At 37.3% G+C, this 22,979-nt stretch overlaps 1 protein-coding gene and 1 long non-coding RNA gene across 5 annotated transcripts in view; one reads left to right on the forward strand and one right to left on the reverse strand.

The window, feature by feature from the left end:
- Positions 1-22,979, forward strand: part of LOC111756384 (igE-binding protein-like) — a 154,538-nt gene that overhangs the window by 92,993 nt on the left and 38,566 nt on the right. The window contains exons 6-7 of one of the 4 annotated variants that reach the window (XM_063249405.1): positions 4,616-4,775; positions 10,197-21,911. The exons of 1 other annotated variant lie outside the window; for it this stretch is intronic. The gene's annotated coding sequence lies outside the window, so the exon portion shown is untranslated. Of the gene's footprint in view, positions 1-4,615; positions 21,912-22,979 lie in introns of those variants that run through there. 2 more of the 4 variants (XR_010047701.1, XM_063249406.1) reach the window with 2 other exon arrangements.
- LOC134476159 (uncharacterized) lies at positions 1,543-19,506 on the reverse strand. The gene is made up of 4 exons (XR_010047702.1): positions 19,333-19,506; positions 5,995-6,121; positions 5,750-5,811; positions 1,543-3,844 (listed from the first exon to the last, which is right to left on the reverse strand). It is a non-coding gene; the product is annotated as an uncharacterized LOC134476159 (long non-coding RNA).

Below are 22,979 nucleotides of genomic sequence, written 5' to 3' on the forward strand. Positions count from 1 at the left end.
TCGCAGCCGGGTTAGGGTACTCACCACAGGCCGCAGTGCCTCAGGAGCCTGTGATCCCTCCCTGATTGCAGAGATATCCACAGTCCTCCAGACAAAGGAAGGGCCTTCTGCGGGCACTCCGGATCCACCCAGCTCCTCCTCTGCACGCAGATGGCTAGGCGCGGCTGGGCTGGGGGGGGGGGTAGTGTAGGCCCGCCCACCCGGTGAGCTCCGCAGACCTCCAGGTGTAGCCAGGATGGGGAGGCAGCTGTAGTGGCCTCTAACCCACTGCTCCACTTCACTGCACCCAGAAGCCTGGGGGGTCCGGAACAGTCTGAGATTTGGGCAGACTGTGCTGGCCACTCACCACAGGCTGAGGTGCCTCAGGAACCTGGGATCCCTCCCTGCTTGCAGAAATATTCACTCCTCCAGACAAAGGAAGGGGCTTCTGCAGGCACTCCGGATCCGCCCAGCTCCTCCTCTGCACGCCGATGGCTAGGCGCGGCTGGGCACAGGCCGAGGTGCCTCAGGAACCTGGGATCCCTCCCTGCTTGCAGAAATATTCATTCCTCCAGACAAAGGAAGGGGCTTCTGCAGGCACTCCAGCTCCGCCCAGCTCCTCCTCTGCACGCCGATGGCTAGGCGTGGCTGGGCACAGGCCGAGGTGCCTCAGGAACCTGGGATCCCTCCCTGCTTGCAGAAATATTCACTCCTCCAGACCTGATGGCATTATTTTGCACTGAATGCTTTTTTCCATTGTTGGAATGCATAGGGTTACTTCCTTACATGAACTCTTTCATATCATTATAATCACTGGTGGTGGACAAATTTGCTGCATTGCTTACATGCATACAGATTCTCCCCCTTGTGGGTTCTTTTGTGTGTTCATCAGGTACAAAACTAACTGAATGTTTTCCCAAGTTGCTTACCTACATAGGGTTTCTTCCCATTGTGAAATCTTTGATGCGTTTACAAGCTATGGGCTTGGCTGATAGATTTCCCACACAGCTTACATACTTAAGCTTTTTCTCTGTGTTGGATTCTAGGTCTCAAAAATGTGGATTATCAGCAGAGCTTTTAAATTATGACTTATATAAGTTTTCTCCCAAGTGTGAATTATTTTATGGACAAGATTACAATATTGAATTAATGATTTTCCACATTATGCACCTATACAGGCTTTCTCCCTACTGAGAGTTCTATCATATTTTTTATAACCTGTTTGTGTACTGAACATGTTTCTAAATGTCTTGCATGGTAAGATTTCTCCCTAATTTAATTTCTTTCTTGTTTCTGACAGTGAATGTGTCTGACTTTGCATTTCTGATGCTATATCTTAACATTAGGATGGCTACATGGATACAGGCCATGAACACAAGCACAATTTTGAATATGAATATATAGACACTTCTTAGTAAACTGATATAAGAGTTACAGATTCTGATGGGAAAAATTGTCATGAGGTAATTAGGTATCATCCATCAAAACAAGACATTGGTGGAGCAAAACATGGAAAAATGATATAGCATACTTAAATTTTCTTTAAAAAGTACAATATTTTAATTAAGACTACAGGCAAATAAAATATTTATGTATAATTTATAAAAAAAGACAAAAATATTTTAGGATAATTCTGTTCAGGTTGTCTTCAAAAATGAATGAACATATATTGACAGAAATTATTTTATAATATTTTGGCATTTCTCCTCTACATGAGTATTTTGAAATTATTTTCAAAATAGTCCCTTACATATGTATGATTTTACTTAACTAGGATTACTTTCACACTTTTGACAATAACCATGTATACTGAATGATTTCCCACATTGCATACATAATCTCGGGACACAGTATGACATCACTCAGAAGGTTAGCAGCTGTCAGCTGAACTTTACCAAATCTTCCTTACATGCAGTTACTCCCCAATGTGAGAGGAATCTTATGTTTGCAAAAGGGAAATACTGCAGCAAATCTTTGCCACACTGCCTACATACATAGATATCTTCCTTGTGTGCAAAATTTCCCTATGGCATTTTTGGGTGCTACATACAATTTACCATTCTTCAAATGCATAGCATTACTACACAGAGGGAGTTCTTAATTTTATTGGCAATCTCAATGGTATGGGGAGTCTTCCTATATTCCTTATGTTCATAGGATTTTTTCCCATTGTGGGATATTTGATGTTATAAAGTGAGAATGTATCAACAAATCCATTTACTCATTTCTCATATAGATAGGGATTTTTATAGAGTGAATTATTTTCTACACAAAAAAGCTACCATTATAGCTAAAATACATCACAAATTGCTTACATCAATGGAAAGGGTTTATTTTCAGCACTTCTGCATGCTGAATATTTTGGCATATTGGTTGTACCATAGATGTTCTATGCAGTGTGAGTTCTTTCAAGAATAATAAGGTGACTGCTTTGACAGAAAGATTTCCCACATTGCTTACATACAAAGGTTTCTCCCCAGTGTGAATTCTATCATGTGCCTTACAAGCAGAGGCTGTCCTGAATGCTTTCCCACATTTGTTGCATGCAAAGTGTTTCTCCCCAGTGTGAGCTCTCATGATTAATAGAGCCACTATTTTGACTGAAAGATTTCCCACATTGCTTACATACAAAGGGTTTCTCCCCAGAGTGAATTCTGTCATGTGCTTTACAAGCAGAGGCCCTACTGAATGCTTTCCCACATTTGTTGCATACATTAGGTTTATCCCCTGTGTGAATTCTTTCATGTGTAATAAGGTTAGACTTTTGACTGAAGGATTTCCCACATTGCTTACATACAAAGGGTTTCTACCCAGTGTGAATTCTATCATGTACTTTACAAGCAGAGGCTGTACTGAATGCTTTCCCACATTTGTTGCATATTTAGGGTTTATCCCCTGTGTGAATTCTTTCATGTTTAATAAAGTCACTATTTTGACTGAAAGAATTCCCACATTGCTTACATACAAAGGGTTTCTCCCCAGTGTGAATTCTATCATGTGCTTTACAAGCAGAGGCTGTCCTGAATTCTTTCCCACATTTGTTACATGCAAAGGGTTTCTCACCAGTGTGAATTCTTTCATGTTTAATAAGGTCACTATGTTGACTGAAAGATTTCCCACATTTGTTGCATGCAAATGGTTTCTCCCCAGTATGAATTCTTTCATGTTTAATAAGGTCATTATTTTGACTCAAAGATTTCCAACATTGCTTACATAAAAAGGGTTTCTCCACAGTGTGAATTCTATCATGTACTTTACAAGCATGTACTTTTATCTTCTATCATGTACTTTTCCCACATTTGTTGAATGCAATGCATCAACAATGTATGAGGAATTTTAAACATCCCCAGTGTGAATGTTTTTATTACTTTGACAGCCACTGAGTTTACTGAATGCTGTCCCACATTGTTTGCATTCATATGGTTGCTCTACAGTGTGAAGTTTCTTATGTTTTTTAAAGAAATTACTGTGAGATAATGCTTTGGCACATTTTTCATTTATATGATGTTTCTCTCTACCATATTTTCTAACAGGTTTTTCAATATTGGATGAAGAAATAGAATTATTCTCATAGTGTTTTTGTACATACAAGTTTCCCAAATTGTGTTTTGTCTTGGGGGTTTGAACACTGTTAGGTGTTGGGTGGGCTTTCACACTTTTGTTACCTACAAAACTTTTCTGCCCAGAGTGAGTTTTTTCACTAAGATCAGAACTCTCCTCATCATATTGCCCGTATTCACTGGGTCTCTCTATAGTCTTCCTCATTTCATGCTTCTGAAAGGACTGGAAGTCACTGCAGCTCTCTACATTTTCATTACATTTATATTGCTGCTCTTCAGTTCTCAAATAATTGCCTTCATCACATCTGTGAAGAAATACAAAAAAAGATATCAATCACAATGGAAAAGGCTCCATATTAGCAATAATTTTTATGATGACAAATATAGTTTGATTCCTGCTAAGTAATTCTGATGATTAACTGACTCACTGCCATGCAGGACTTCTTGCAAAATAGTATTCATTCTAAAAAATCTACTGTTTTTTTTTTTTTTTTTTTTTTTTGGCCAGGGATTGAACTCACAACTGCATGCTTGCAAGGCAGGCACTTATGCCCCTGAGATAAATGTCCTGCTCCATTTAGGCAATTTTAAATTGTTATGTGATTCTAATACTTAATATCATTTTAGGAGACTGGTGCAAATGAATAGCAAACATTAATCGGTTTTTTAGCTCTTCGTGTCTTAATCTCCCCTTTGTCTATTTAGCCTGATCATCTTTCTCCTCTACAGAACATAAGGATTTCTGGTCATATATTATCTCTCTTTACTTTCACTTCTCAAATAAGTTTTTAATTTCTCATTTAAGAAAATCCTGAGTTGTAGCTAGGGATTTAGCTCAGCAGCATAAACACCAGCCTGGCAAGCATGAGACTGTGAATTCATTCCTCTGTACAAAAAAAAGAGAGAGAGAGAGAGAGAGAGAGAGAGAGAGAGAGAGAGAGAGAGAGAGAGAGAGAAAACCTGTGATGTTTCCATTTCTATGTCTGAATTACTTCACTTAAGGTCCAATACTTCTTGTTTCTTGGGAAATGATATCATGGTTCCCTGTATAGCTTTTTTTTTTTTTCAACGTGGAGTTAAACACAGGTCATAGAATGAGCTACATTTGCTGATCTATTATTTGTTTTGTGGAGAGAGATTTTTATTTACCATCAACTTGCCCAAGCTGAACTTCAAGTTATCATCCTGCTGATTCAGCTTCCCCAGCTGCTTGGATTGAAGGAATGCACCAACATGGTGAGCTGACTTCATATTTTCTTTACCTTGGCATCCAGTGATGGGCATCTGGGCTCTTCTCAATGCTTAGCTACTGTGAGTTGATTCTTGTATTAGATATTGTAAATGCCCTTTCATGTGCTTTAACAAACAGCACACTCATGGATCACTAACATTTGATGATTTTAATGTATTTGACAATATACTGAGAGAATCATTACATATAATGACACAGTACAACCCACTCAACAGTCAGGAGGTAGAGACAGGATGATTGCTCTGAGTTTCAGGCCATTATGGGCATCACAGTAAGTTCAATGTCAACCTGAACTACAGTATAAAATCATGGCTCAAAAGATTTAAAAAAGTATATCATTGTGGATGTACATGTGAAACAATATGAAACATGTTGTTTTAATTTTCAGACCACTGAATATTTATTACCATGTTTGTATTTTATGTAACCATCAACAATGTATGAGGAATTTTAAACATGAAGTGTCAATATTCTATAGGATATTTTCAGAGTTCTTATTGTAACAGTAGAATTCATTTTTATTTTGAATTCTGATGCTATGTGAAAATAATTCTAGATCATGAAAGTCTCAGTATTCACATGTATACATAAATGGTATTTTGAAGATGGGTTTTTATCAACTTTCACAATTTGTTCATTTCCTACATATCAGAATACAATATTTATGTTTATTATCATACATTTCTATGATGTTGATCATGAAGGCAATTTATAAAATGATACATTAGATAGTGTTATTTACTATGTAGTATTAGAATTACCTCTCATTCTTATATTTCAATATGTTTCTATGGATTCCCAGATAATACAAAATAAAATCAAGTATATCTCTTGGTATTTTTCTGAGGTTAAGTAATGTATAACATGATCTCATTTCTTCAAGTTCCTTTGTTGTAATATGTATGCTCACACACTGACAATTAAGTAATGTTCACTTTCTCTTATGTGTTTCAGTCACCTTACATTCCTTGAGAAATTTTTTGTCCTCTTCCTTAATTTGCTAATTATTCCATATTCTTCCTGTAATATGGACATAGAAATAAAATACACTTACTATAACTGTACATTAAAACATCACAGATTTGATTTATACTCATAGTATAATCAGAGGAGATATACAAGCAAATGTTATTATTATCAAATATATTAAACTATCAATGCAATAATTGATGCCGTTAGTATAAACAAACATGTCATTCTTACTTGTTGCAGTAATATTCATATATGTTTCCCACATCACTCCTCTGTAGAGCTTCTTTTGGGATGGAGTCAGCAAATCTCACTCTTCTGGGGTGAACTTCAGAGCTACATCCTCAAAGGTCACTGTCTCCTAAATAATGACAACAGTCCTAAAGTTCAGGCACACACAACCTGATATATCTCAGTTCCTGTCATAAATAGTCTAACTGAAATTCATTCTTTCAAGTATTAACTGCATGTCATGGTCATCAAAACCCAAGGACATTCAAATACAGTCACCCAGTAACACTGATGCTAGACTATGACACTCTGCCATAGCAATCACAGAACTGTAGCATGGCTTGTCCTGCAGGGCCACCAATAGTGTAGTTTTTCACTTACTTTAAAGCAGAGCTCAAATAGTTAGCATGCAAAACACCATTCACAAAATATTGGTTATTCATAACACTGAGTTTGTCTTTCTTATCAACACCAATATGGTCTTGAATCTAGATTTATAAATAAATATTTAGTTGAATATGAAAAGAGATTTCTGAATGATTAAAATTTAATGACAGAAAAGTTTTATTTGACCATTCTATAGACAAGGAAATAAGGGAAAATGTAATTATAAATGTATAGCTCAGGGATACTAAATTATCTCCTTGTTCTTATATACTGAAAATTCCACTAGGGTGCAAAGGAAGATAATGTGGGTAAAAAACATATATGAAATGCTTGAAATGGAGTGAAAATTGAGGGATAGCAAAGTAACTGGTCACTAAATACAGAAGGAAGAGTCCAGTCCAGTGGAGTAGTACATGCTTGTACTCTCAGCCCTTGAATTCATGATGTAAGAGGTTTACCAGAAATTTCATGCTTGCCATGCATACAGTGCCCAACTTGGGCTATGTAAAAAGGACTGTTCAGACTACAAAGTGAGGCCATTCATCAAACTCCCATACCAAATGAAAATTAAAATTAATTCACAGTCATTGACAAATCACAGCTTTGCACCCAGGATATATCTCAATGGTACAAGCACCTGTCTGATATTTGCAAGGGCCTGAGTACAATTTCCAGTACCAAAAAGAGAATAAAAGTGCACTTTTGATTAGTTCCAACAACTGTAGATGTAAATTAGAGAAAAAAGCCTACAAACATTGCGTATTTGTGTGCAAGGAAACATTTTGCATAATAAACAGGAAAACATTTGACATTCAACATTCATATCAGTGGACAAATGGATCTCAGGAAAGGAAAACCTTCAATTCACCCACATGGAAGTAGAATATTATGTCACAATTCAGGTGGCATTGTGCTTCTAAACAAGAAAGCACAATATGTTTCATTTACATTCCGAAAGAAACAGGTATGTCCCTAGAAATCTGGCCTGCACACTATCCTTGCCTATGTGTATTGGTAACTATTGAAATGGGAAAGAGAAACATGAATTACTATGCAATTTATATTGGAAAAACACTCAGTTAGTGAAAATCTCTTCTGAAGAAAATCAAGAAGCCATGAAAATTAGAAGTTGAAATCTGTGAAAACTGTAATTAAACAAGAAAACATTTATTGAGAACACAAAAGAAAGATTTTACATAGAGTTAAGATCAATGAGCACAAATCTAAAATTAAACAAAATTTACGTGACTCAAAATTTACGTACAATCAGCAGTTATTTAGAAACAAATATCATTCCTTAATACATGTACCATATAAAGAGCAATCAACTACATAAACAGAAATAGAATTGAAAGAGAAAAAATCAATCATTTACAAGTATATATTTAAGAGTTCAAAACATCTTCACCAGTGACTGACAAGAAGGCAGAGCAATCTTTAAGGTCTCACATAAATTCAACAAGATAACAATTCAAAGCAATATTGAATTCAGCAAGATAACAATTCAAAGCAATAATGAAAAGAAAATCTAAATGACATTTGTGAAAATAACCAAACAATATTGAAGTGTGGAAGAAAAAATAATTAGATTTATTCTTAAATTCCACAAACTCCTTTTCTGTGGAGTTTATGAAAATCTACACACTAGTGAATTCTTTCTAACGTCTACAAAATATTTTGTTCTATGATTCCTTAAAATAAACGTGATTCTTTCCAAGTGAAATTACAGGCTCAGAAACTTTGACCAAGAGAATAAATGAGAATTTGCTTTGGCCTTGATGCACATATCAGCCCTTGTGAATGACAGTGAGACATGATTGAATTGATAAATACCACAAAAATCTCACAATATATTTCTATGTGCAATTTGTATTGTGGTTTCTAAAAACTTAAAGGGAATAAATTAAGAGAGTCATTTCCATAAAAGAACACATTGAACACTTTGGAATATTTCCAAAGAATTGTCATCAATCATGCAATAATACTTTCTGACCTGAAGGTGTTTTTCACATGGTTACCTTCATTTCTTGCTTAAGACCCAGTGGTGAAACGTTCTGAATATACCTGTGACTCTTTCACTGTTCTGAGTAAATCTATACACAAAATCTTTGAGAATAAGATTTTCTTTCGATTATTAAAAAAATAAATTGCAATACAGGCACTAATTGATTTGCATCTGTTTATCTGTCTTGAGATATGAAATGATTGAACAGTTTCCATATTAGATAGTGATAAACAAACTACAGTTACAAATATCAGTGTAACAAATTCAGTGCTAACAATTGTGAAATTTTAAGTTCACTGAAAGGAGAACAGGTCAGCCTATCAAGAGAGGAGACATTATCAGGAGAACAGGTCAGATTAAAAGGGACTGAGAGAACAGGTGTCAGAGCTGATTAATAGATAGACAGCTAGGTAATCCACAAATACTCTCATGATCCAGACAGCAATGTTGATTATGTGCACACTGATATGATAGGTTAAATAGTAAGCTATGCAAAAAGACATACCTTGATGCCATTGATTCAACAAAACATATTGAAGCTACATTACCTTGATTATATTCCACATGTACAATCAGCAGTTATTTGGAAACAAATATCATTCCTTAATACATGTACCATATAAAGAGCAATCAACTACATAAACAGAAATAGAATTGGAAGAGAAAAATCAATCATTTTCAAGTGTATATTTAAGAGTTCAAAACACCTTCATCAGTGACTGACAGCTCAAGAAGGCAGAGCAGTCTTTAAGGTCACACATAAATTCAACAAGATAACAATTCAAAGCAATATATCATATGGATTCTATTGAATCGTTTATCACAGAAAAACATAGCACACTGTCCTCACAGCAAGCCACAAAGTATTCACACATGTAACCCAGGTTCAACACAGCAATACATAATGTAACATAGTCATTGGATTGGAAGCCATGCAAAGCAGGCTCTTACACAATACTGGAATAAAATTATAAATTAAAAGTAGAAAAAATGAATATACTCTTAGAATGAAAGGTCAAATCACAAATTTTAAATAACGTTTCAACAAAAACCTTAAATAATTAAGGGTTTCATGATCCATGTGAATGAATTGTGAAAGATCAGAAAGTATTATTGCATGATTCACAGTGAATTGTGCACATTTAGAATTATTTTAGTTCCTCAAAATTGATACCTGAAAACATATTAAAAACAGTTAATGCAGTTACTGGAAAAGAACATAGACTTCAGTTGTAGAACATTAGAGAACACAGTGCAGAGGGAAGCTCAACGGAGCAGCTGTGAGCTGAGTGCATGGCATCACTCTGCATGGCAGTCTTTGGGAAATCTGAGACTAGGGCCAGCAGAGCACATAACAGGCCCATCCCTGAGCCTCAGGAAGCTAAGTTTCCAGAGAGAACTAGAGAAAATTGTTGCAACATAAAAATGTTAATCATCCCACAGAATACAGGATATTTCATTGCTCTATATTTGTGCAGATTCCAAAGAACAATAGAGAAAAGATTCTTAAAAATATTAGAGGCATTACTTAGTAATTAATGTAACTAAATACATAAATATCTGGGGAAAAATCAGACATTGATGTCAGTGGACACAGACCAGACACAAGATGAAAAAATTAGTAAAGTAAGTTGGAATGCATACAAATATATTCACTTTCAAATAACAGTCTATATGGTGAAACAATTAAAGTTTCAACAAAAATTTAATAGAATTTATAAGATAATGTACCATAGACCATATCTCTGAATTGAAATAGAGATACATGCCATGTAAATATGTATCAGGTATCAACAACTGATTTGGTTTGCAGAGCCATGAACTGCAGCCCACCCGTGCCCACTTGTCTTGGAGCCAACTGAGTGTGGATTGAAACCTCCAAAAAATGGATTGAACTCACAACTTTGTGCTTTCCAGGAAGGCACTTATGCTGCTGAGCTAAATCCCTGGCCAGAAGAAACTTGAATGTACTCACCAAGAAAAATGTTGGACTTCCAGGAGAACATGGTGGATAGAAAGCAGCAGCTTTGGAGGCTCTCTGAGAAACCACACTTAAAATCCAGGAATGGTGCTGGGTGAGAAATCCTAATCAAGGGGAGATATACTTTGCCAACCCAGGAACGAACTAAACTAAGTTCCAACTGGAAACACAATCCCGGTGATATAACAGGAACAGATAAGGTCTCAGCATGGAAGCTGGACCCTGTGCCACTGGAAGCTGTGATTTGAATTTCATGCAGCCACTGCTGTGTCCCAATTGGTGCATCAAGGAGAGAGGCATGAAAGCTCTGAGAGTGGGAAGCAGTGAAAGGAGTTGAGAGCAGGATTTGCCGGGAGCCCTGCATCGATCTGTGGTGAGTGAGAGGAACAGGGACCCTTCCATAGAGTAGGAGGCTTCAGCAAAGGACATACTGGGACTGGGCAGACTAACTGGAACAGGTTGTTGCAGTGAGTTCAGTCACATATTCCCCTCTCAAGCGGGATTGGTGGGGAGTGCCTGGTCTGTATGATGCCGCTGACTAAGACCCGGTAGTCTAGCCCAAAGCAGGTCCCAGTACTGCAAGGTGCACCCTAGCAGTGATGCCTTCAGTAGGTTGACCTGGAGGGGAGGGCCCAGCATAGGCTGCCCAGGTCTCTATCTCCCTAGTGCACTGCACTGGGCAGGAACATCTAGCTGGTGCAATTCAAACACACTTTTTTTTAAATCAGTATTGGGGATCGAATTCATGACCTCCTGATTACAAGGCAGGTGCTTATGCCGCTGAGCTAAATCCCCAGCCCAACTGTAACTCACAAAGAAAGAAACTGGACCTCCTGTATTCACTTGTATAAAAGGAACAAAAAATATGGGAAGAGGGAGCAACAAGAAAGGGTCCTCGGCCCCCAATCTTGAGAAACATGCAATATCAGACACGGCACCAGTAGACATAAAGCGCTATCTCCAGAGCCTTATAGACGAGTTCAGGAATGAAGTTATTAACAACCTGAAGCAAGATATAAGTAAAATAGAGAAATGCTAAACACCACCCAAGAAAAGACAGATGGTAGAATGGAAGAACAGAAAAAAAGGGGAGAATTGTTTGATAGAGAAAATAGAGAAAACATAGAATACGTGAAGCAGGTTCAAAGAGATTACCAGGAAAAAAAAAAAAAAAAAACTCTCGAAAACTGGCATAACAGCTTGAAAGAAACTAAGGATAGATTATCTGAACTGGAGGGCAGATTTGAAATATGGGAGCATGAAATGAAAAACTTCTTAAAAATAACAACAACAACAAAAAAAACAAACAGCAACAATGCAAAGGCTAGAAGATGATAAGAAGATCTGTAACATAAGAATTAAGAACATAAAAGAAGAAGTAGGGAAACAAACAAATGGACTACAAAAGCTAGTCACAGAAATAATCCAAGAGAATTTCCCTAATTTAGCAAATGGTAAAAATACTCAGATGTATGAGGCATACAGGACCCCAGCTACCTACAACCCAAACAGAGCTACACCCAGGCATATAATAATCAAAATTCCAGAAATCTAATATAAGAACAGAATATTAAAAGCCATCAGACACAAGAAACAGATCACTTACAAGATAATACCCATCAGAGTTACAGCAGACTTCTCAGCACAAACCATCAAATCACGAAGAGTGTGCAGAGAAATAAATCAAGCTTTTACAGATAATGACCTCCAGCCAAGATTGAGATAATCTGGACAAATGTCCCTAGAAATTGATGGAAAAATACGGTGCTTCCAGAATAAAGAGTAACTAGGGGAATTTGCAACCACCAATTCAACTTTCCAGAGAATACTGCAGGATATTCTAAAAAAGGAAAATATCAAGATTCCAGAAATAGTGGCCGAGAGGCCACAATGAATGGAGCAGAAAGCGAAATGAAGAAGACAAACTGACAACAAACGACAGAAAAAGAGCTCAACAGAAATGAGGCAGAGAAGATCGGATGGTAGGAAGAGCTATTTTGCAGAAAACAAGACATCATAATAGCTAGTGATGATTTAGTATCATCTTGTTTTGAAGTCCCATCAAACTTATATTCTTCTGTCTCCATCGGTCTTAAAAGTTTGTATCTTACTGGATTTTATTATATATGATAAGATAAGTAAAAACTTTTATATACAAGGAGATTATACAGAAACCATTGTTCCTTTTCTGTTAATTTATTCTAAAGTCCCAGTAATAATGTCATTTTCCTGAATGGTTTTATAGTGTCTTGATATGTTTGGTGCTACAGTATACAAAGTTATACTCAAAGATTTCAAGGAAAGAGACACTATGGTAACTATTTTTATGTCAAGATATCTTGTGGTGAAACACTATTTTGCTTATGGTTATGTTTTGACCTGCACTGTTCTGTTGTTATGCCCTCTCTTATCTCAATCCCCTTTTTAAAAAATTATTTACTTTTTCTTTTATCTGTTTAATTAAGGGACAACTAAATAAAAAATAGCAGTATACATTATAGTAACCTACTTTGGTTTCCTATTAACTTGATTTGAAATCCTGTATTGCCCTCACCATCTTTTGACTGATTTTCCCGTATTCTGCTTTGCTTGATATTACCGATTTTAAAAGCATAGGCAAAACTGTGAAGACAATTAGATTCATTATGATGCCCATTCCTGTTGACTATTATCTTCTTTTAAAGTCCTGTAATGTCTCCAATGCTTTGGTTTTACTCTTTACTGCTTTGTTCAATTTTATTATAACTGGCAATTTTTCTTAAAATAGCAAGGGGCAGTATGGTAACCATTATTGATCACCTTGTATTTTGTTTTTACATTATCTATTATGTCCTTCCTTTTGATTTGATGGACTGTGTTATGATATGTCGCATTTGGTTTTACTCTCTTCAAAAAAAGTAATAAGAACTGTGGGAGTAATAATACCTAAAATGTGTCAAAGAAAAGAAAAGAAAGTGCTCCAAAGGTTATAACTGCATATATGTTTAAATGTATAAGATAGATAACCATATTACTGAGTTTTTTTTGATCATTGAACAAAACTGTTTGCACTCTCACTGTTTGAAAGTCCACTTTATAAGTTTCAATTTTGTAACTTGAACAACTATTTCTAAGATGAGAACATGTAATCTATTAACTAGTGATTTTTTAATGTTTATTTTTTAAATTTCGTATTACTTGTACCCTTTTTCTGTTTTTTCTCCTTAAATAAAAAAAAGAAAAAAAAAACAATTGTTTGAAATTATGAGCATTATACCACATGCAATTCACACCAACATAATTTAAAAAATGTGAACACTATGTATGAAACATATAAAGAGAACAAAGTACATCATTTAGTGTGTCCTTTTCAACAATGTCCAGTCACTATCAAAGAAGTATAATAATTACATGAGCAATGGTGCTTCTTTCTCTGCACACAGAGGAAAAATTCTTATACAAGATCAGGGATATAGCTGAGCAGCACAGTGCTTACCTGGCAATGTGGCATTGTGAGTTTGATTCCCAGTTTAAAACAAATTGCTTGTACATGTGAATGCCCTACTTCAGAGATCAATTTGTGTTTTTAACAGGCAACTCCTTTTCAAGTTGTCCTTTATTGTATTATTTCACCTTCTTTTATTTAAATTCCTAACATAACATCCAACTTTTATCATCATAAGATATAGAACCTAATATATTCAACAGTTTATTCATTTATTGCATGACCCTAGATGTAAGACAGTAGTTTACACATGCGTGGAAAGCTCCTAGTAATTATTTTCATCATAGCCATAGTAATATGTATTTTAAAATTTAGTGATGTTAAACTTTTAAAAAAATTGTCATGTGATTTTTAAACATCCTAGAAGGACTTAGAATTCTGAGGGTGTATTCATTGATTCTGGAATTCAACATCATTACAATGAAACTCAATGTGGAGGACACTATTTGTCTACTTGAGGCCTCATATTAAACTTGCATTTTATATATCATAGTTAGATGTCCCTAGCATTTCCTATGACTCAGTTAAAATATCCAACAGTGTCACTATAATGGATTCAAGACTTATGAAAACTAAACCTAGGTGGAGAGCAGAAAGAAGGCTGCGTGCAGTGTCCCAACCTCAATTCTGGCCCTTTGAGAAGATAAGGATTCAGCATGTAAATTTTCTGTAATAGACCTTTCCATCTCAAGGGATGAATGCTAATCTCTTGTGGCTTACTAATTTTTCCAAAGTAAATACTCACCTTTGCTTGCCTGATGCCTAGAACTCTGTCACATTCTCAGTGTTTGAAGACATTGAGGTTATTAGGAAAGACATGTATGGGTGTGGCTTCATGTTGCTAGGAAACATGACCCATGAGATTACATCTGGTGCATGGACTCTGACTCTCAGGCTCTCTCTCTCTCTCCTGAAGAATCTCCACTCAAAGGTTGAAGATTTGATTCTGAGAACATGAGCAACCTGAAGCCAATATCATAAGGCAATGGCAAGTACCTATGCCCATGCACAAAAAACTAAGAGACTTGTTTCCCCCTTATTATTCCAACCAGGTCATATTGGTTGTTGTCAAGCACATGCAAAGTGAGTCATTTGCCATGTGCTATAGATCAGTAATTCACAAAGAAGTGCAGAGCATTAAAAATGGACTGGGACATTCATACTATCATGAGACACACTACAATAATCATTACAAAATATTGATCTTTATTTTGATAAGAATTCCCTTCACAGATATTCTTCATACTAGTAATTATTTTCTGATCCTCTTAAATCTTTGCAGGAGATAAGAAACATTTTACCAGTAAAGCCCTATAACCACTAGAATCCCTTCCTCAGAAAGAAAAGATTCCCAAATTATCTTTACATTAGACACAATCATTCCAATATTCTGCAGTCTGTCCTACTCAAGAGTACTATGTCACCCTCATGTATTTAAAGCAGTAATTCATATCATGAAAAATCAAATATGCGCTAATCTTATTTTATGTGGAATAATTAATCACAAAATACACAATGTGCTTTGCCTATTTTTCCTGTGCATTTTCAACTCCCCCATTCTACTTGAGTGAAGGCCCCAGGAGCTGAATCTAGTGATTTTCATGCTCTAGTCACCTTATTGAACTATTTCTATATGCTCACACAAATATAGTTATGTAGTTTGTACTCTAATAAAGTCCTAGATACCTTAGCAACTCCTCTCCTTTAAAGAGGTGAAACTCCTGAAAATACAAATCCTTCTGATGATAAATCACACCACTCAGTTGAAATTATAAACCTTAAGCTGTGTTACAGAGATGACATTAAAAGGTATATTAGAGAAACACTTGTAGTGTCTAATTATAAGCTTAATGCTAACCTCTCAGCTCAGTTTCCACTAATTTAAAATTTCCATTTTATCCTCTTGTTTGGAGGATATAGGTCAAGCAGTATGACCATATGGGGCCAAATCAATACAACAATAATAAAAAATCCATGGAAACATAGACACAAAATACCCAGAGTAGTGTTCACATTTCCAAACAGGATTGCACTGCTCTCCTGATAGAGCTGCTCAAGAGAAACAGGTGAATACAGCTATCTAAAATGGAAACAACTGGGTAAGTGAGGCTCCTGTACTACAGGAGACAATTTGAAGACTGGAAGGAATAACACAAAAGAGATATTTGAGTATCATAAGGAAAATGACTTGATTAAACTAAAACTAAGGGCCAACAAAATGAATTGAATATGCACAAAAAACAAACCTGTTATTGCAAGCACTATAATTAAGCATTAGATTTTTTTCAAGCTGCTGAATACAAATGCTGTATTTGATCTGTATTTCAGATATAACAGAAAGAGAAATTCATAATACAACACTAAATATCACATGTACCTCACTGAATGCAGCACACTGTGAATCACTGTTTGTTCACCCATGGTGTCCTTTTTCAAAAACAAGAGACTGGTCTCTGTATCCTCCAACATGAGCATATAAACTTCACATTGAGCCATGTATCACTAGTACAAACTATGTGTCAACTTAAAAATTCTATATAAGTTTATACTCAAACATTTTCTCTTCATTATCCAAGGGCCCAATGGACTTTAGAAAAGATAATTTGAGATGGACATAAACTTTCCATATGCATCTAATATTGAAAAAGTTATTCAGGGTGGCCTTGATTTTTAGCACTCCTAACTTTCCCAGGAGGCTGGCATTAAATTTGTGTATCACCAAGACTCAGTGTTGTTTATGTTCCCCCAACAATGAATTCTTGGTGAAATTGGGTGACATGAAAATAAAACACTGATGCAGGCATGGCAGTGCATTCCTGAGTCCCTAGCATTACAATGGATGATGCATGAGGCTGTGCGCATTAAGGACTGTGTGAACTGAAGAAGGAGGCCCAATTCCCTCCAGCAAAGCAGAGGCACAACCATCACCATCAAAGAAGAATATTTCTGTCATCCCCTCACTGGCAGTTGAGCTAGTTAGAAACATTACATCCATCAGAAATGGCTAGGCTCTGGAAGGGCCTCCACAGAGGACCAAATATCTGGTGGCTTTGGAAGAGACACACACCACATGCTGTGGACCAGATCTCAAGATAGATGACAAAGAAATACAACCACACCCTTAAGGATAATCCTTAGGGATTAGGTATGGATCACCTTGAGAAGATAGGAGTTACCATTCTAACCAGCTACAGAAAAAGTCACTGATCCATAAAGAATGCTAGCTTGCTATGTGACTCAATTCCCCATTTGTCTCTGATTTAGTCAATTTTTCCTGAGGAAGTAAACTGAATGTTTGACCATAGCTCTTGCCCACCTCTTGCTTGCTTGTCTTGTGAGTTATTGATTTGTCTTTAGACTTGCCTCATCTCATTGTTTTGCATTATAAAAATTCCTAGAAAATGAGAGTCTTTGGCAATCCATATGGGACCCCTTCTGTCTCTCTCACAGGAGCATTCTTTCACTCAATAAATAGTTCTTCTCTTAATCTTGGTTGTACCTAAAATTCATTCATAAGTTTAAAACAACATGAATTTCTGCTGCACATATAGAGGGTAGACAATTTCATTCCCCTATATCAAACTCAGCAGTCAAAGTGCTGGCAAAGACTCAACTCTTCTTGCAACCATGTGCAAAGAAGTAAGACCTCATCTCTAAATGCCAAAAGGTTTTTATTAACTAAATCTTTTTTCAAAATTTGGAGGATGTTAATAAGGACCAGATTTCTAAGGTCAGTCACTGGACAATAAGAAACAACAAATGTATCTTGAAATCTTTGGTGTCCAAAAGAAACTCCTTCCCATGTTATTTTAGATGTGATGTCCAACATATTTCCAAACCTTCAACACTGGGGTCCTAACTACCTATCTTACCTCAGAGATGATTAGGAGAGCTGATCAATAGACATAGAAAAAGATTTTATCCATGACTAAGTTTCCCTCCTTTCTATAGGCCTGTGAGCTTTTTCCTACTCTCAGATCTACCAAGCAGACAATCCTTCAGTGCTGTCACAATAGGTCAAACTCACCTCAGAAGTGCTTTACTGAGCTGGCTGCTGATTGGGCCTTCCTCCACATGCCCCTGCTCTCCCATTTCCTTTCCATCATATTGGCACATGTTATTAAAACTTTTGTAATTATTCTTTAATACTCATGCAGATCCTGACCATGTGAAGATACCTCTGCTTAAGTAAAACAGTCCATCTCATCATTTAAATTTCTTTTTGAGACAAGGACTCATGATGTAACTCGGGATGCCTTGTCCTGGAACTCACTTCATGTACCATGCTTGTCTTAAACTTGCAAGGATCCTCCTGTATCAGCCTCTTGAGTGCTGGATTTAAGTGCATGTGCACCCACACCCTACTCAGTGCTTCAAATTTCAGGTCAAACTAAAGCACAACCCAAATGTAACAAATGTTTGCAGTTTTGAAACCTACTTCCATTTCCACTTTCATATTTATCAGATCTCTACATCCCTGTAGACACCAATTTGCTGTTTTTCTCAGTGTGGGATTAGCAGGCAGCACCTACAGGAAGTTGTTCTCAGCAAGAAATTTCCACTCAGGAGCTAGTGCATCACCATTCCCCAAATACCTCACAACATTCTAAACTTTAAGAAAACACTTGCTTCAGTAGTTCAATTGTAAAAAAGTTATTTATCTACTTAGCTTATAAATAAGGCACTTGCTAAGGAAATGGCCTGAGGTAAAGTTGCAAAAGTAGTGGCTGGGATAAGAATTAAAATCAGAATGGGCCATGACCTAGGACTTTGAGCTTCACAATAAATTGCAGATTCTAGTCTACCAGAGTGGCTTGCAGGTGCTAATTACTAAACTCCTGAGGTAAGAGAAATGTAAAAACAAACATCCAGTTTATCTCTAAAACCTGTTTCCTGTAGACCCCACAGGCTGAAGAAAAGAGTTGGAGAACCTCAGCTCAAAGTATTTCTTTTTCTGGGTGCAGTGACTCAGGGTTGTAAACTCCTCACCCTGGAGACTGATGGAGGAGGATGGCCTGGAGCTCAAGGGCAGGCCAGACTACAGAGATACACTCTGTATCCAAACAATAAATAATAAAACATAAAAGAAAAAAAAGGAAACAAAGACAGAGATATATTTTAAATCCATAGAGCCAGGTGTATCCTCAAGGCTGTCTACCCACATAGGAAACATTCCCGAAGTCAAGGAGCTTTCTCATTTTTATTTTGGTTTCAGAACTCATAACACACAGTGTCATGAGATTATGAGTTCTGTTCGTGCCATAACATCACTGCGAGTAGAAGTCTCACATAAAGAATTCAAATGATAGTGTTTTCTCATTTTGAGGACAGACTTCAGGTTTGCCTCCAAAGCACTGCACTCCTTAAACACAGCTGTGCCTGAGGCTGTGCAAAAGACACTCTGTGTGTACAGGGGTTCTGCCCAATACCATCCAGACCTGCCAAAATTCCATCCCATTCCCAGCTCCAGTAACATCAAGTTACCACTGCTATGCTTGAGGATATCCAAGGATCCTTTCCAGTCCTCAGTAAGAAGAGGTCACAGAAACTTGATGTGAGCTCAGTTCCAGGCACTCAGCACTGAACTCTCAGTGAGCACTTCTATAAGAGGGCTGGGATGAGCCCTCCTCCTTTCGCCCAGCTTTATGAATGATTGGCTTCTGGGCCCATCTCTCTTCTATTATGTCACCCTCACCTGCCAGGATTCATAGTTTACTCTTGGCTTTTTATGGCTGTCCTTGGTTTCCTTAAAGGTTTAGTGCCCTCTCCTGAATCTGGGTCCCAAATGTAAACAGGTGAATGTCTTGTGGAAGAACCAATCCCTTGTGAACAAAAAAAAACTTATTTGTAAAGCTTAGGCTGGGACAACTTGTCATAGGTAGGGGCTGCTGTCAGGAATAAGGCCATAAGCTTTATTGCCCAGATGTTTCCAGGCTCTCTCTCAGTCTGCTCATTTGCATTAAACTAATTTTTAGATGTCTACCAAGAGAAGTCCATTACAGCGTGAATGAAGAAACTGCACATTAACAGTAAGGGACTTCTGAGAAAAGGTAAAGATAAAGGAAAATCAAACAGTCGAACTGCTTCAGAAAAGCTTTACACTGTATCCAGTGCCATAAATCATACCTAAGTTTTGAAGATAATCCTAGCCAAGCATAAGATTCACTATTACTGCTGAAAGAGAGTACCACACTTGATCCACTAGATCACTTCCTGGAATTGAGTGTGGGATAAAAAAAGCACTTTTGATTGTGTTATGGATTAAGAACTGGTGGTCAACTTAATGCCAGATGGATTACATCAACATGGCATTGAGTGAAGATGCTCCACCTGAGGAAAGTTGCTAGGATAAATAAGTGGAGAAGAAGCGGTGCTAAGGCATTAGGGCATTACTGCAATGAGGTATAATGGGTTCTCCTATGAGTTGCTGTTTGAACTGTTGGTTCTCCTGGAGAAGCTTTGGTCCTCACACCAAGCATTGCTTCCTGGCTCCAGAGGGGAAGACATGTGCTGCTTGGTCTCCAGGATTAAATCATCATGCTCCTTCCTAGCATGTACCCAACTGTGCTTGTTTGGAGGAGCTCAGGGCTTCTGTGTCACTGGGATGGCTGTGGTGCCTTCAAGGACAGCCCTGGTCTTTGTTGTGAGTGTGACTTCTTGGCTACAGTGCAGAACACTCATCCCACCAGCACAGCTCCTTCATTCTGCTGGCATGGACTTTCTGGCTTCCACCACTGACCCTTGGGTTTTCCCGGCATGGATCCATAAAAGAGACTGGGGTGAGTCCTTCTTGTGGGCTCTGGACCTCCAGTTGGACTCCTGGGAAGCATTGTCCTGAGTTCTGTGTTTTTATCTGGATTCATGTAGGACATTGCTGTGGGATTTAGGCCCTTGACTAAATATTCTACGCCTTTGGTGTTGTGGATATATTTCCTCCTTTTTCCTGTGTTAACTCCTCATGACCATTATAAATATAATATTATAAACTCCATGTCCTGATTCTAATTGTTTTCAATTTACAACCCCTAACTACAACAGACTGTAAGTGAAAACATTTTTGGCAAGTATGTATATATTTTACTCTAGAATCATTATATTTTTCATTAACCTGTTGCATAATTGTTGACTTGACTTCATGTGCAAGATTGCTTTTAGTCAATCTATATACTTTAGATCTAAAATATAGAAAGTATAAAAGAAAACCTAATGAAGCTGAAGTAGGAATTTGCAGGTAGGAAATAGTACCTGAGTTGGGATCATAGAGCCTGGCACAAGTTCCAGGGAAAGGTTTTTTTTGTCTCTTTAATCAATGCTGCCAGGAACATAGGCCCTCAGTTATGCAGCCACTACCTTTTCACAGGTAGCAGTCTGACTGTCATTTCTCTTCCTTCTTCCAAACTAAGTGTTTTTATTTTCCATTTCAATCTTGCTGTCTTTAAGCCCTTATTTTTATGACTGTCACCGTCCCTTATTTACTATAGTGCAGTAGTAGGGTGTGCACACCATCCTGTGGCTAGGTAAGATAGAAAACCATTTCTCTTTTCCATGGATTCCACTTATTTATTGAACAGTAAAAAATTATTTTCTTTTCTTGTTTACTTTTTAGTAAAAAAAGGAAAATATCTCTCCTAAGTTTCTGTTTTTGTCCACAACTACATTCCTTGTTATTGTGTTTCCCTGAGCTCAGTTTGTACCAAATTAACAGGTCCAATAACTTTCTCCATAATGATTACTGGTTGGCTGTTGATAATAGCCTTTCTATCCACCTAATAACAATGCCTCTTGAATAACAGACTTTTCATAAGTGTGCTGATGCAGTTTTATTTACCAATCATGTATGTAACTAGATCTATTGTAATGGGTTTACCTGACATCAATTGCATAAAATTCTGTTTCTAACCATCAAGCTTCTGATGTATTTGAGGCCCTAATTCACTCCTTAGAAAAAACTGGAAACCTTACACTATCAAGTTCCATATGAAATTCCTGCAGATGTCTGTGACAGCCTTCACAGGGCACAGGTACTTTATTGGTCTTAATATTAAATAAATGTTATTCATGAATTTTGGATTCCTGAGTGTCTTTGTGCTTATAAGAAGAGATGGTAACTGAATTTTTACCATTCTGCATTTGTGTTATGAACTTTCTATCACTGTGATAAAGTGCCTGAAAAATCCAGGCATTAGAAATGGAAATTTCCTCTAGGTGTATTTTATCTCATACATTCTGAAGATCAGCCCATGGTGCAAATGTGAGATAGAGCACAGGAGCTCACCTCATGTTGACCAACATGCAGAGTAAGAGATGATATAGCTACATCAAAGTAGGCAGGGTCCAAGGACACTATGTGCGTGTGTGTGTGTGTGTGTGTGTGTGTGTGTGTGTGTGTGTGTCTATGTTTCTGTTTCTCTCTGTGTCTGTGTCTCTGTCTATGTGTCTGTGAAAACACAGGGATTCAACAACCCCAATGGGAGCCCCTGTTCTTCTCTACACAGCTATGACCTGTGTCACTGTGCAGCTCAGCCCCTCAGTGCCCTAAAGCTCAGTTTTCTGTCTCCACATGGTTGTTGTATCTTAGTGAACTCAAATCTCAATCCCTGTGTCTCACGCAGTGATGCTCAGCAGCATCCTCATGATCACAAAGGCCAGTTGCTGCAAAACAGGTTCTTGGAGTGGTCTTTGGAGTTGAATGCATTATACTGAATTTAAGCCTGTAGTGTGCATAACATCTAGCATCAGTGTGAACAAATCATTCCAACCCTACAAATTGCTAAGGAGTAACAAGTGGGATACAACATACAACTGACATTGTTATATAAAAATTTAAAACAAAATTATTGACTAGAAACACTGTACTGCTTCCTTCCATCTAAGTTGAGCATTCAAAGATGGGATACTTGACATGTCCTACATCCAGCTCAGACACCACTATCTCCAGCTCCATCCTGATCCTGATATATCCTTGCTCTGTCACTAACCACTCATATTCCCCAGGCAAACACCGGATTGGCATTTTAGGATTTAGTGAAGGCCCTTAGTCCACTGGCAGTGTCTGCTTGAGAAGGAAATGGCCCCTGCAGGAGGGTTACACCGACCTTTGCTTACACCTCCCTGTGTCCATTTTCCCTGGA

This window comes from Cavia porcellus, unplaced genomic scaffold, assembly GCF_034190915.1.
Source record: "Cavia porcellus strain 051 isolate PalLab524CR breed Dunkin Hartley unplaced genomic scaffold, mCavPor4.1 scaffold_5, whole genome shotgun sequence".
In the NCBI taxonomy this organism is placed as follows: Eukaryota; Metazoa; Chordata; class Mammalia; order Rodentia; family Caviidae; genus Cavia; species Cavia porcellus.